This window comes from Triticum urartu, chromosome 1 (assembly GCF_003073215.2).
Source record: "Triticum urartu cultivar G1812 chromosome 1, Tu2.1, whole genome shotgun sequence".
Lineage (NCBI taxonomy): Eukaryota > Viridiplantae > Streptophyta > Magnoliopsida > Poales > Poaceae > Triticum > Triticum urartu.
In genome coordinates, this window is record NC_053022.1 from 273,262,350 (window position 1) to 273,277,385 (window position 15,036).

Here is a 15,036-nt window from a genome sequence, read left to right on the forward strand (position 1 = left end):
GAGTATCTCCCTGAGCCTCTCACGTCGTTGCAGCGGGAGGAACTTCGCCGCCGGAACATAGATGCACTCCACACTCCTATCGTTGGAGAAACCCCCGAGGCCCGAGCCTTGGAGGACGCGCGCTTGGCTAACTTGGCCGAGCACACTCGACTGGAGAATCTCCAGCGAATACTCGACAGGCAAGCGCGTCAACGGGCTCCAGAATCCAGTCGACGTCAACTCTTTCCGCCCCCGCAGGTATATCGTACTCCGATTCAGAATTTGGCGGCTGCGGCCCATATAGCAGAGTCGATTAAGCCCTCCCAGTCAGAGGCTGGCAGAGGCTTGTTGCAAATCAGAGCGTTGCTCCGGGCAGCGGGAGACCAGAATTCCGCTGTTTCTCAGTCGCGGAACAGGATCCACAGTCGATCCGTTGCAGCAGATATAGTCCAGTCGGCTCACAGCCCAAGATCGCCTCCGAGGCGTGAGGGACGTGGAGACCGGCGTGATCAGTACAGAAGGAATGAGTACTATGATCACCGGTTCGATCGTGATGATCGACGTCGAGTGCCAACCCCTCCCCCGAGGAGTGGATCATATGTGCCTCGACAACTTAAGGAAATATGCCCTAGAGGCAATAATAAAGTTATTATTTATTTCCTTATATCATGATAAATGTTTATTATTCATGCTAGAATTGTATTAACCGGAAACATAATACATGTGTGAATACATAGACAAACAGAGTGTCACTAGTATGCCTCTACTTGACTAGCTCGTTAATCAAAGATGGTTATGTTTCCTAACCATGGACAAAGAGTTGTTATTTGATTAACGGGATCACATCATTAGGTGAATGATCTGATTGACATGACCCATTCCATTAGCTTAGCACCCGATCGTTTAGTATGTTGCTATTGCTTTCTTCATGACTTATACATGTTCCTATGACTATGAGATTATGCAACTCCCGTTTGCCGGAGGAACACTTTGTGTGCTACCAAACGTCACAACGTAACTGGGTGATTATAAAGGAGCTCTACAGGTGTCTCCAAAGGTACATGTTGGGTTGGCGTATTTCGAGATTAGGATTTGTCACTCTGATTGTCGGAGAGGTATCTCTGGGCCCTCTCGGTAATGCACATCACTTAAGCCTTGCAAGCACTGCAACCAATGAGTTAGTTGCGGGATGATGTATTACAGAACGAGTAAAGAGACTTGCCGGTAACGAGATTGAACTAGGTATTGAATACCGACGATCGAATCTCGGGCAAGTAACATACCGATGACAAAGGGAACAACGTATGTTGTTATGCGGTCTGACCGATAAAGATCTTCGTAGAATATGTAGGAGCCAATATGGGCATCCAGGTCCCGCTATTGGTTATTGACCGGAGACATGTCTCGGTCATGTCTGCATTGTTCTCGAACTTGTAGGGTCCGCACGCTTAAGGTTACGATGACAGTTATATTATGAGTTTATACATTTTGATGTACCGAAGTTTGTTCGGAGTCCCGGATGTGATCACGGACATGACGAGGAGTCTCGAAATGGTCGAGACATAAAGATTGATATATTGGAAGCCTATGTTTGGATACCGGAAGTGTTCCGGGTGAAATCGGGATTTTACCGGAGTACCGGGAGGTTACCGGAACCCCCCGGGAGCTAAATGGGCCATGATGGGCCTTAGTGGAAAAGAAAAGAGGCAGCCCTACATGGGCCGCGCGCCCCTCCCCTCCCTTGGTCCGAATAGGACAAGGAGAGGGGGCCGGCCCCTCTCTCTCTTTTCCCCCCCTCCACGAATCCTATTCCAACTAGGATTGGGGGGGGGGAATCCTACTCCCAGAGGGAGTAGGACTCTCCTGGCGCGCCCTCCTTGGCCGGCCGCCTCCCCCCTTTAGTCCTTTATATACGGAGGCAGGGGCACCCCAGAGACACAAGTTGATCCACGTGATCTTTTCCTTAACCGTGTGCGGCGCCCCCAGCCACCATAGTCCTCGATAATATTGTAGCGGAGTTTAGGAGAAGCCCTGCTGCAGTAGTACATGAAGATCGTCACCATGCCGTCGTGCTGACGGAACTCTTCCCCGACACTTTGCTGGATCGGAGTCCGGGGATCGTCATCGAGCTGAACGTGTGCTAAAACTCGGAGGTGCCGTAGTTTCGGTGCTTGATCGGCCGGGCCATGGAGATGTACGACTACATCAATCAAACGCTTCCGTTGTCAATCTACTAGGTATGTAGATCATACTCTCCCCTCTCGTTGCTATGCATCACATGATCTTGCGTGTGCGTAGGAATTTTTTTGAAATTACTACGTTCCCCAATAGTGGTATCCGAGCCTAGGTTTTATATGTTGATGTTATATGCACGAGTAGAACACAAGTGAGTTGTGGGCGATATAAGAAATACTGCTTACCAGCATGTCATACTTTGGTTCGGCGGTATTGTTGGACGAAGCGGCCCGGACCGACGTTACGCATACGCTTACGCGAGACCGGTTCTCCCGACATGCTTTGCACATAGGTGGCTTGCGGGTGACAGTTTCTCCAACTTTAGTTGAATCGAGTGTGGCTACGCCCGGTCCTTGCGAAGGTTAAAACAGGACCAACTTGACAAACTATCGTTGTGGTTTTGATGCGTAGGTAAGATTGGTTCTTGCTTAAGCCCGTAGCAGCCACGTAAAACTTGCAACAACAAAGTAGAGGACGTCTAACTTGTTTTTGCAGGGCATGTTGTGATGTGATATGGTCAAGACATGATGCTAAATTTTATTGTATGAGATGATCATGTTTTGTAACCGAGTTATCGGCAACTGGCAGGAGCCATATGGTTGTCGCTTTATTATATGCAATGCAATCGCGCTGTAATGCTTTACTTTATCACTAAACGGTAGCGATAGTCGTGGAAGCACAAGCTCGGCGAGACGACAATGATGCTACGATGGAGATCAAGGTGTCGCGCCTTTGACGATGGTGATCACGACAGTGCTTCGGAGATAGAGATCACAAGCACAAGATGATGATGGCCATATCATATCACTTATATTGATTGCATGTGATGTTTATCTTTTATGCATCTTATCTTGCTTTGATTGATGGTAGCATTATAAGATGATCTCTCACTAAATTATCAAGCAGTGTTCTCCCTGAGTATGCACCGTTGCGAAAGTTCTTCGTGCTGAGACACCATGTGATGATCGGGTGTGATAGGCCCTACGTTCAAATACAATGGGTGCAAAACAGTTGCACACGCGGAATACTCAGGTTATACTTGACGAGCCAAGCATATACAGATATGGCCTCGGAACACGGAGACCGAAAGGTCGAGCGTGAATCATATAGCAGATATGATCAACATAGTGATGTTCACCAATGAAACTACTCCATCTCACGTGATGATCGGACATGGTTTAGTTGATTTGGATCACGTAATCACTTAGAGGATTAGAGGGATGTCTATCTAAGTGGGAGTTCTTAAGTAATATGATTAATTGAACTTAGATTTATCATGAACTTAGTCCTGGTAGTATTTTGCAAATTATGTTGTAGATCAATAGCTCGCGTTGTTGCCTCCATGTGTTTATTTTGATATGCTCCTAGAGAAAATTGTGTTGAAATATGTTAGTAGCAATGATGCGGATTGGATCCGTGATCTGAGGTTTATCCTCATTGCTGCACAGAAGAATTATGTCCTTGATGCACCGCTAGGTGACGGACCTATTGCAGGAGCAGATGCAGATGTTATGAACGTTTGGCTAGCTATATGATGACTACTTGATAGTTTAGTGCACCATGCTTAATGGCTTAGAATCAGGACTTCAAAGACGTTTTGAACGTCATGGAGCATATGAGATGTTCCAGGAGTTGAAGTTAATATTTCAAGCAAATACCCGAGTTGAGAGATATGAAGTCTCCAACAAGTTCTATAGCTAAAAGATGGAGGAGAATCGCTCAACTAGTGAGCATGTGCTCAGATTGTCTGGGTACTACAATCGCTTGAATCAAGTGGGAGTTAATCTTCCAGATAAAATAGTGATTGACAGAATTCTCTAGTCACCATCACCAAGTTAGTAGAACTTCGTGATGAACTATATATGCAAGGGATAACGGAAACGATTCCCAAGCTCTTCGTAATGCTGAAATTGACGAAGGTAGAAATCAGAAAAACATCAAGTGTTGATGGTAGACAAGAGACCACTAGTTTCAAGAAAAGGGCAGAGGGAAGAAGGGGAACTTCAAGAAGAACAGCAAGCAAGTTGCTGCTCAAGTGAAGAAGCCCAAGTCTGGTCCTAAGCCTGAGACTAAGTGCTTCTACTGCAAAGGGACTGGTCACTGGAAGCGGAACTACCCCAAGTGATTGGCGGATAAGAAGGATGGCAAAGTGAACATAAGTATATTTGATATACATGTTATTGATGTGTACTTTACTAGTGTTTATAGCAACCCCTCAGTATTTGATACTAGTTCAGTTGCTAAGATTAGTAACTCGAAACGGGAGTTGCAGAATAAACAGAGACTAGTTAAGGGTGAAGTGACGATGTGTGTTGGAAGTGGTTCCAAGATTAGATATGATCATCATCGCACACTCCCTATACTTTCGGGATTATGTTGAACCTGAATAAGTGTTATTTGGTGTTTGCGTTAAGCATGAATATGATTTGATCATGTTTATTGTAATACGATTATTCATTTAAGTAAGAGAATAAATTGTTGTTCTGTTTACATGAATAAAACCTTATATGGTTACACACCCAATGAAAATAGTTCGTTGGATCTCGATCGTAGTGATACACATAATCATAATATTGAAACCAAAAGATGCAAAGTTAATAATGATAGTGCAACTTATTTGTAGCACTGCCGTTTAGGTCATATTGGTGTAAAGCGCATGAAGAAACTCCATGCTGATGGGATTTTGGAATCACTTGATTATGAATCACTTGATGCTTGCGAACCATGCCTCATGGGCAAGATGACTAAGACTCCGTTCTCCGGAGCGAGCAACTGACTTATTGGAAATAATACATACTGATGTATGCGGTCCGATGAGTGTTAAGGCTCACGGCAAGTATCGTTATTTTCTGAACTTCACAGATGATTTGAGCAGATATGGGTATATCTACTTGATGAAACATAAGTCTGAAACATTTGAAAAGTTCAAAGAATTTCAGAGTGAAGTGGAAAATCATCGTGACAAGAAAATAAAGTTTCTACGATCTGATCGCGGAGACAAATATTTGAGTTACGAGTTTGGTCTTCAATTAAAACAATGTGGAATAGTTTCACAAACTCATGCCACATGGAACACCACAGCATAATGGTGTGCCCGAACGTCATAACCGTACTTTATTGGATATAGTGCAATCTATGATGTCTCTTAACGATCTACCACTATCGTTTTGGGGTTATGCATTAGAGACAGCTGCATTCACGTTAAAAGGGCACCATCTAAATCTGTTGAGACGACACCGTATGAACTGTGGTTTGGCATGAAACCAAAGTTGTCGTTTCTTAAAGTTTGGGGTTGCAATGCTTATGTGAAAAAATTTCATCCTGATAAGCTCAAACCCAAATCGGAAAAGTGTGTCTTCATAGGATACCCAAAAGGTTACTGTTGGGTACACCTTCTATCACAGATCCAAAGGCAAGACATTCGTTGCTAAGAATGGATCCTTTCTAGAGAAGGAGGTTCTCTCGAAAGAAGTGAGTGGGAGGAAAGTAGAACTTGATAAGGTAATTGTACCTTCTCCCTTATTGGAAAGTAGTTCATCACAGAAATCTGTTCCTGTGACTACTACACCAATTAGTGAGGAAGCTAATGATGATGATCATGTAACTTCAGATCAAGTTACTACCGAATCTTGTAGGTAAACTAGAGTGAGACCCGCACCAGAGTGGTACGGTAATCCTGTTCTGGAGGTCATGCTACTTGACCATGACGAACCTACGAACTATGAAGAAGCGATGGTGAGCCCAGATTCCGCAAAATGGCTTGAGGCCATGAAATCTGAGATGGGATCCATGTATGAGAACAAAGTATGGACTTTGGTTGACTTGCCCACTGATCGGCAAGCAATTGAGAATAAATGGATCTTCAAGAGGAAGACGGACGCTGATAGTAGTGTTACTATCTACAAAGCTAGAATTGTCGCAAAAGGTTTTTGACAAGTTCAAGGTGTTGACTACGATGAGAGTTTCTCACTCGTATCTATGCTTAAGTCTGTCCGAATCATGTTAGCAATTGCCGCATTTTATGAAATCTGGCAAATGGATAGACAAAACTGCATTCCTTAATAGATTTATTAAAGAAGAGTTGTATATGATACAACCAGAAGGTTTTGTCAATCCTAAAGGTGCTAACAAAATATGCAAGCTCCAGCGATCCATCTATGGACTGGTGCAAGCATCTCGGAGTTGGAATATACGCTTTGATAAGTTGATCAAAGCATATAGTTTTATACAGACTTGCGATGAAGCCTGTATTTACAAGAAAGTGAGTGGGAGCACTACAACATTTCTGATAAGTATATGTGTATGACATATTGTTGATCGGAAATAATGTAGAATTAATCTGCAAAGCATAAAGGAGTGTTTTTCAAAGAAGTTTTTCAAAGAAAGACCTCGGTGAAGCTGCTTACATATTAAGCATCAAAATCTATAGAGATAGATCAAGACGCTTGATAAGTTTTTTCAATGAGTACATACCTTGACAATATTTTGAAGTAGTTCAAAAATGGAACAGTCAAAGAAAGAGTTCTTGGCTGTGATACAAGGTATGAAATTGAGTAAAGACTCAAAGCCCGACCACAGCAGAAGATAGAAAGAGAATGAAAGTCATTCCCTATGCCTCAACCATAGGTTCTGTAAAGTATGCCATGATGTGTACCAGATCTATTGTATACCCTACACTGTGTTAAGCAAGGGAGTACAATAATAATCTAAGAGTAGATCACTGGACATTGGTCAAAATTATCCTTAGTGGAATAAGGAAATATTTCTCGATTATGGAGGTGACAAAAGGTTCATCGTAAAAAGTTACGTCGATGCAAGTTTTGACACAGATCTGGATGACTCTAAGTCTCGATCTAGATACATATTGAAAGTGGGAGCAATTAGCTAGAGTAGCTCCGTGCAGCGCATTGTAGACATAGAATTCGCAAAATACTTACGGATCTGTATGTGACAGACCCGTTGATTAAAATTATCTCACAAGCAAAACATGATCACACCTTAGTACTCTTTGGGTGTTAATCACATAAATAATGTGAACTAGATTATTGACTCTAGTAAACCCTTTGGATATAGGTCACATGACGATGTGAACTATGGGTGTTAATCACATGGTGATGTGAACTCTTAGTGTTGAATCACATGGCGATGTGAACTAGATTATTGACTCTAGTGCAAGTGGGAGACTGAAGGAAATATGCCCTAGAGGCAATAATAAAGTTATTATTTATTTCCTTATATCATGATAAATGTTTATTATTCATGCTAGAATTGTATTAACCGGAAACATAATACATGTGTGAATACATAGACAAACAGAGTGTCACTAGTATGCCTCTACTTGACTAGCTCGTTAATCAAAGATGGTTATGTTTCCTAACCATGGACAAAGAGTTGTTATTTGATTAACGGGATCACATCATTAGGTGAATGATCTGATTGACATGACCCATTCCATTAGCTTAGCACCCGATCGTTTAGTATGTTGCTATTGCTTTCTTCATGACTTATACATGTTCCTATGACTATGAGATTATGCAACTCCCGTTTGCCGGAGGAACACTTTGTGTGCTACCAAACGTCACAACGTAACTGGGTGATTATAAAGGAGCTCTACAGGTGTCTCCAAAGGTACATGTTGGGTTGGCGTATTTCGAGATTAGGATTTGTCACTCCGATTGTCGGAGAGGTATCTCTGGGCCCTCTCGGTAATGCACATCACTTAAGCCTTGCAAGCACTGCAACCAATGAGTTAGTTGCGGGATGATGTATTACAGAACGAGTAAAGAGACTTGCCGGTAACGAGATTGAACTAGGTATTTGGAATACCGACGATCGAATCTCGGGCAAGTAACATACCGATGACAAAGGGAACAATGTATGTTGTTATGCGGTCTGACCGATAAAGATCTTCGTAGAATATGTAGGAGCCAATATGAGCATCCAGGTTCTGCTATTGGTTATTGACCGGAGACATGTCTCGGTCATGTCTGCATTGTTCTCGAACCCGTAGGGTCCGCACCCTTAAGGTTACGATGACAGTTATATTATGAGTTTATACATTTTGATGTACCGAAGTTTGTTCGGAGTCCCGGATGTGATCACGGACATGACGAGGAGTCTCGAAATGGTCGAGACATAAAGATTGATATATTGGAAGCCTATGTTTGGATACCGGAAGTGTTCCGGGTGAAATCGGGATTTTACCGGAGTATCGGGAGGTTACCGGAACCCCCCGGGAGCTAAATGGGCCATGATGGGCCTTAGTGGAAAAGAGAAGAGGCAGCCCTACATGGGCCGCACGCCCCTCCCCTCCCTTGGTCCGAATAGGACAAGGAGAGGGGGCCGGCCCCTCTCTCTCTTTCCCCCCTCCGCGAATCCTATTCCAACTAGGATTGGGGGGGGGGGAATCCTACTCCCAGAGGGAGTAGGACTCTCCTGGCGCGCGCTCCTTGGCCGGCCGCATCCCCCCTTTAGTCCTTTATATACGGAGGCAGGGGCACCCCAGAGACACAAGTTGATCCACGTGATCTTTTCCTTAGCCATGTGCGGCGCCCCCAGCCACCATAGTCCTCGATAATATTGTAGCGGAGTTTAGGCGAGGCCCTGCTGCAGTAGTACATCAAGATCGTCACCATGCCGTCGTGCTGACGGAACTCTTCCCCGACACTTTGCTGGATCGGAGTCCGGGGATTTTCATCGAGCTGAACGTGTGCTAAAACTCGGAGGTGCCGTAGTTTCGGTGCTTGATCGGTCGGGCCGTGAAGACGTACGACTACATCAATCAAACGCTTCCGTTGTCAATCTACTAGGTATGTAGATCATACTCTCCCCTCTCGTTGCTATGCATCACATGATCTTGCGTGTGCGTAGGAAATTTTTTGAAATTACTACGTTCCCCAACAAGCAGGTGGACAGACGCCCTCATAGTATTGGGCGGAGAATTCCAGTCGACCCCAGGGAACCAGGCTTTGATGCGAGATCCATTCTCATTCAAGGTTTGGTCGATAGGAATAGAGCCCACCGAGAAGGCCACGACAGAGATGCACCTACCATTAGCAGAGTACATGTTTCAGGACCGGAATGTTTCAGTCGAGTCATCAGAGCCGCTGTGATTCCTCCCAACTTCAGGTTGGCGACTGGAGTTAGTAAGTTCACCGGTGAGTCCAAGCCCGATACTTGGCTCGAAGATTACCCAGTGGCTTTCCAGATTGGCAGTGGGAACGATGAGGTAGCCATGAAGCACCTGCCTCTCATGTTAGAAGGCTCGGCCAGAGCGTGGCTGAATCAGTTAGCACCCAGCAGCATTTACACTTGGGAGGATCTCTCCCGAGTGTTTGTCACCACATTTGAAGGAACATGCAAGCGACCTGCAGGCCTTACAGAATTGCGGTCTTTTGTGCAGAAACCGAATGAAACTTTGAGGGATTACATCCAGAGGTGGATCACATTGCATCACACAGTTGAAAATGTACCAGATCATCAAGAAGTTTGTGCCTTTAAAGAAGGCGTTAAGTACAGAGAATTGAATCTGAAGTTCGGTCGAACCAGAGAGATGTCTCTGAATCGGATGATGGAGATTGCCACCAAATACGCTAATGGTGAAGATGAGGATCGACTCTGGAGTGGCAAGCATAAAGCAGTCGCCCAGGAAACCGGAGGAAATTCCAGTCGGAAGCAGAAGCGGAAAGCCGAGCCAGCCGCTCCTGGGGAGGCCCTGGCCGTAACCCAGGGAAAATTTAAGGGAAAACCCAAAGGACCTTGGAACCCCAAGAAAGTTAAAGACCAAGATGGAAATGATGTTTTGGATCTACCGTGTCACATCCACACCAAGAAAGATGAAGAGGGTAAACTCATTTACCCAAAGCATACCACTCGACAGTGTTGGCTTCTGATCCAGCAGTTTCAGGGCAAGCAGTCCAAAGATAAGGAAAAGGAGTCGGACAAAGTTGAGGACAAGGAAGATAGTGACGATGGGTACCCCCAGGTCAATTCCACCCTGATGATTTTTGCTGATGTTGAGAGCAAAAGTCGACTGAAGGTTATTAACCGTGAGGTAAATATGGTTGCTCCGGCAACACCCAATTATCTAAAGTGGTCCCAGACTGCCATCACATTCGACCAGTCTGATCACCCTACGCACATTGCCACCCCTGGGAGGCAAGCTCTGGTGGTCGACCCAGTTGTCGAAGGCACTCGACTGACCAAAGTCCTGATGGATGGAGGCAGCGGTTTGAACATACTGTATGCAGAAACATTAAAAGGGATGGGCATTCCGATGTCCAGGCTCAGCACCAGTAACATGAGTTTCCATGGAGTCATTCCTGGGAAGAAAGCCGAGTCACTCGGCCAAATTGCTCTTGATGTGGTTTTCGGTGATTCCAAGAATTACTGCAAGGAAAAGTTAACATTCGAAGTTGTGGATTTCCAAAGTGCTTATCATGCTATTTTGGGCAGGCCAGCTTATGCACGCTTCATGGCTCGACCATGTTATGTGTATCTCAAATTGAAGATGCCTGGTCCCAAAGGTGTGATCACTGTTACAGGCAATCGGAAGAAAGCAGAAGAGTGTTTTCAGAAAGGCTCAAAGATTGCTGACGCTCAGATGGCGGTGGTCGAGCTGCAAGAGTATCAGAAGACTGCAGATCCGAGTGAGTTGCTACGAGCTAAGAAGCCTGCTTCAGAATCAGCTTTTCAGTCGTCCGGTGAAATGAAGGCAGTTCACATTCACCCGACCGATCCAAACGCTGCTCCGGCTCACATCTCAACGACAGTCGACTCCAAATAGGAAGAAGCGCTCATCCAGTTCCTCTGTGAGAACTGGGACATCTTCGCATGGAAGCCTGCTGACATGCCTGGAGTTCCCAGGGGGCTGGCTGAGCAGCGTCTACGAGTCGACCCAAAATTTAAACCTGTGAAAGAACATCTTCGACGGTCCGCCGTCCAGAAGAGGAAGGCCATTGGCGAGGAGGTGGCTCGGCTCTTAGCATTGGAGTTCATCCAAGAAATTTACCACTCCGAGTGGCTCGCCAATGTTGTCATGGTCCCCAAGAAGGACAAGTCACTTCGCATGTGCATTGATTTCAAGCATATCAATCGGGCTTGCCCGAAAGATCATTTTCCTCTCCCTCGCATCGACCAGATAGTCGACTCGACTGCGGGATGTGAGCGTTTGTCTTTCCTAGACGCCTATTCCGGGTACCATCAGATCCGTCTGTACGGGCCCGACGAGATCAAAACATCTTTCATCACTCCATTCGGGTGCTTCTGTTATGTCACCATGCCGTTCGGCCTCAAGAATGCCGGAGCCACGTTCATGAGGATGATTCAGAAGTGTTTGCTCACTCAAATCAGTCGGAATGTGGAGGCATACATGGATGATATTGTGGTCAAGTCACGGAAGGGTTCCGACCTGCTGACTGACCTTGCTGAAACCTTTGCCAACCTCAGGAGGTATGATATCAAGCTCAATCCGTCAAAGTGCACGTTCGGAGTTCCAGGTGGGAAGTTACTCGGTTTTCTCGTTTCCGAATGGGGAATCGACGCCAATCCTGAAAAAATTGGTACTATACTCCGGATGAAACGTCTTGTGCGTGTGCATGACGTCCAAAAGCTTACAGGATGCTTGGCCGCTTTAAGTCGATTCATCTCTCGCCTCGGTGAAAAGGCATTGCCTCTTTACCGACTGATGAAGAAGTCCGACAAGTTCGAGTGGACTCCAGAAGCTGATGCAGCGTTTACAGAGCTCAAAGCTTTGCTCTCCACCCAGCCGGTGCTTGCTGCCCCAACCAGCAAGGAGCCTTTGCTGATTTACATTGTAGCCACAGGACAAGTTATCAGTACAGTACTGACGGTCGAGCAGGAAGAAGGAAAGGCCTTCAAAGTTCAGCGCCCAGTATATTATGTTTCTGAAGTTTTGACCTCATTACCAGAAGCTTGTATATGGGATTTATATGACCACGAAGAAGGTTGCACATTACTTCTCTGATCATTCCATTACAGTTGTCAGCGACGCTCCACTATCAGAGATTTTGCACAACAGAGATGCAACTGGTCGAGTGGCCAAATGGGCGATTGAACTTCTTCCCCTAGATATAAAGTTTGAGGCAAAGAAAGCTATCAAGTCCCAAGCAATTGCAGATTTCGTCGCCGAGTGGATCAAACAATAGCTTCCGACTCAAGTTCACTCGGAGCACTGGACCATGTTCTTCGATGGATCTAAGATGCTGAATGGTTCCGGTGCTGGGGTAGTATTGGTTTCCCCCCAAGGAGATAAGCTCAAATATGTTCTCTAGATTCACTTTGATTCCTCCAATAACGAAGCAGAATATGAAGCACTTTTGTATGGGTTGCGCATGGCCATTTCACTCGGCGTCCGTCGCCTCATGGTCTATGGTGACTCAGATTTGGTGGTTAATCAGGTGATGAAAGAATGGGACATCAGAAGCCCAGCTATGACTGGTTATTTCAATGCAGTGAGAAAGTTAGAGAAGAAATTCGAGGGGTTAGAGCTTCATCACATCCCCCGACTGAAAAATCAAGCGGCTGATGATTTGGCAAAGATAGGCTCCAAGAGAGAATCCATCCCCAGCAATGTGTTTTTGGAACACATCCACTCGCCATCAATCCAAGAAGATCCTTTTACAGATGAAGCCCCGCAGCCAAAGAGTGCCACAGATCCGACTGAAGTTGAAATTCCGGCAGTGATCGACCTAATCATGGAAGTTTTGGCAATCACCCCCGACTGGATGATACCGTACATCACGTATATCCTGAGAAAGGAACTCCCGGAGGACGAAGAAGAGGCTCGACAGATCGTCCGTCGATCCAAGGCCTTTACATTCATAAAGGGACAATTGTATAGAGAAAGCGCGATTGGAGTCGGTCAGAAGTGTATAACACCAGAAGAAGGTCAGATAATCCTTGATGATATCCACTCGGGGACCTGTGGTCATCATGCGTCCTCTCGGACCATTGTGGCTAAAGCATACTGAGCAGGATTTTACTGGCCAAGAGCGAATGAAATGGCAAAAGAGATAGTCGACAAGTGTGAAGGGTGCCAGTTCTACTCCAACATGTCGCACAAGCCCGCATCAGCCCTGAAGACCATTCCACTTGTCTGGCCCTTCGCTGTTTGGGGACTGGACATGGTTGGCCCATTGAGAACAGGCAGGAGCGGTTTCACACATGTGCTTGTGGCACTCGACAAGTTTACCAAATGGATTGAAGCTAAGCCTATCAAGAATCTTGATGCTTGCCCTGCTATCAGTTTCATCAGAGAGTTAACATTCAGATATGGAGTCCCGCATAGCATCATCACCGATAATGGGTCAAACTTTGATTCAGACAAGTTTAGAGCTTTTTGCGCCTCTCAAGGCACACGAGTCGACTACGCATCGGTCGCCCACCCCCAGTCGAATGGACAAGCAGAAAGGGCAAATGGTCTGATTCTCAAAGGACTAAAGCCTCGGCTGATGCGTGATCTCAAGCACGCAGCAGGCGCTTGGGTCGACGAGCTTCCGTCGGTTCTGTGGGGATTGAGGACTACCCCGAATCGGTCGACTGGAAGAACTCCGTTCTTTCTGGTTTACGGAGCGGAAGCCGTCCTGCCGAGTGATCTACTTCACAATGCACCCCGAGTCGAGCTTTATACCGAAGATGAAGCAGAACAAGCCCAACAAGATGCAGTCGACCTCCTGGAAGAAGAAAGAGAAATGGCTATGATCCGATCGACCATTTATCAGCAAGACTTGCGTCGATTCCATGCCAGAAATGTGAAGAGTCAAGCCTTCCAAGAAGGAGATTTGGTCCTCCGAGTGGATCAACAGAAACCACACAAGCTCGCTCCTACTTGGAAGGTCCCTTCATCGTCACCAGAGTCCTCCACAATGGAGCGTACCACCTTTACAATGTCGATCGCCAGATCGATGAGCCACGAGCTTGGAATGCAGAACTGCTTCGCCCCTTTCACACTTGAATTCTCACTCGGATGAGATGTAATAAGAAAAACTTCTGTAGTCTATTTATCAAAGACAAGAGTGTTACAAATTTTCCTATAATTGTTGTTGCTTTTGTTTGCGTGTGAAATCCCCCAGTGGGTGGCTTAGCTGCGAATCCGTTTCGCCTAAGTTTGTAAAAACAATCCTACCGAGTGGCGAGCCAGACTCCCACTCGGAGGCTTAGCTGCAGCTCAGTGCTCGCCTAAGTGTTTAAAAATCCTACCGAGTGGCGAGCCAGACTCCCACTCGGAGGCTTAGCTGCAGCCCAGTGCTCGCCTAAGTGTTTAAAAATCCTACCGAGTGGTGAGCCAGACTCCCACTCGGAGGCTTAGCTGCAGCCCAGTGCTCGCCTAAGTGTTTAAAAATCCTACCGAGTGGAGAGCAAACCTCCCACTCGGAGGCTTAGCTGCAGCCCAGTGCTTGCCTAAGTGTTTAAAAATCCTACCGAGTGGTGAGCCAGACTCCTAGCTGCAGCCCAGTGCTCGCCTAAGTGTTTAAAAATCCTACCGAGTGGAGAGCAAACCTCCCACTCGGGGGCTTAGCTGCAGTCCAGTACTCGCCTAAGTTTGAAAAAATCCTACCGAGTGGAGAGCAGACCTCCCACTCGGGGGCTTAGCTGCAGTCCAGTACTCGCCTAAGTTTGAAAAAATCCTACCGAGTGGAGAGCAGACCTCCCACTCGGGGGCTTAGCTGTAGTCCAGTACTCGCCTAAGTTTGAAAAAATCCTACCGAGTGGAGAGCAGACCTCCCACTCGGGGGCTTAGCTGCAGTCCAGTACTAGCCTAAGTTTTTAAAATCCTACCGAGTGGAGAGCAGACCTTCCACT